This window comes from Lemur catta, chromosome 1 (assembly GCF_020740605.2).
Source record: "Lemur catta isolate mLemCat1 chromosome 1, mLemCat1.pri, whole genome shotgun sequence".
Taxonomy (NCBI): domain Eukaryota; kingdom Metazoa; phylum Chordata; class Mammalia; order Primates; family Lemuridae; genus Lemur; species Lemur catta.
This window is the reverse complement of record NC_059128.1, coordinates 26022340-26023627: the sequence shown is the minus strand read 5'-3', so window position 1 is coordinate 26023627 and position 1288 is coordinate 26022340. Positions and strand designations below refer to the sequence as shown.

Here is a 1288-nt window from a genome sequence, read left to right as displayed (position 1 = left end):
ACACAGTTCAAAATATCAACAAACTGTTTGGAAAGGATGTGGCTAACGAACACACAGTACATCGATGGTTTAAAAAGTTCTGTTCTGGTAATTTTAATCTTAAAAATGAGCCATGTGGATGACCTGAGACCAAGGTGGATAATGATAAACTAAAAACTGTAGTGGAAGTGAATTCATCTCAACCTACGCATAAATTAACAACAAGCTTTGACGTTACTATTCCAACAATATCAGATCATTTAAAACAAATTGACAGTCTATAGCCATACCACCCTGAATGCTCCCGATCTCGTTCCATCTCGGAAGCTAAGCAGGGTCTGGCCTGGTTAGTACTTGGATGGGAGACCACCTGGGAATACTGGGTGGTGTGGGCTTAAAAAAAAAAAAAGAAGAGGAGAAATTAAAAAATAAAATAAATCGACAAGGTAAAGAAGCTGGCTAGATGGGTACTACATAAATTAAACAAATGTCAAAAGAAAAATTGTCTTGAAGTTTGTCTTTCTTTGCTGACACGACATAAAGGCGAACAATTTCTATACTGTATTGTTATGTGATAAAAAATAGATTCTTTTTTATAATCACAAGTGTTCAGCACAATGACTGGATAAAGTGCTAAAACACAGTCCAAAACCAAATACTCATCCAAAAAAGCTAATGGTGTCTGGTGGTCCAGTGGTGGTATTATCCACTGCAACTTTGTAAAACCTAGTCAGTCAATTACAGTGGATGTCTACTACAACCAAGGGATGAAAGAATGAGGATGCTTTCGATTCAACAGCTGAGACTGGTCAACAGAGACAGGGCAATCCTCTTACAAGACAACGCTTAACCACATACTGCACAAACAATGCTGCTCAAACTACAGAGACTGGACTTAGAAACTCTTTGTCATCTACCGTATTCACCAGACCTTACACCAACTGACTACCACTTCTTCCAGACTTTGGACCACTTCTTACAAGAAAAGATACTTAATTCTCAACAAGCTAGGAAAAATGCCTTTCACGATTTCATTGCCACTCGCTCTCCAGGCTTCTTTGCTGCTGGCATAAACAAGTTACCGTTAAGGTGACAAAACTGTGTCACTAGTTTAGACACATACTTTGATTAATTGTACTTCTTGAGATATAATAAACTAAACTTTTGATTCAAAATTAGACATTTCATATTTAATGACCTAATATATCCTTCCTCCCTCACATGCCCCCACATCCACCTGCTTTCTCAATCTTCCTTACACTGATCCACTTTTTCTTTTTCTATACCACTTAATACATTCTAAAATACT

The 1288-nt window shown here is 37.3% G+C and overlaps 1 pseudogene; it reads left to right on the top strand.

Annotated features, from left to right (window-relative positions):
- The first annotated feature begins 255 nt into the window (after positions 1-255).
- On the top strand, positions 256-374 carry LOC123630844 (annotated as a pseudogene).
- Positions 375-1288: the final 914 nt, after the last annotated feature.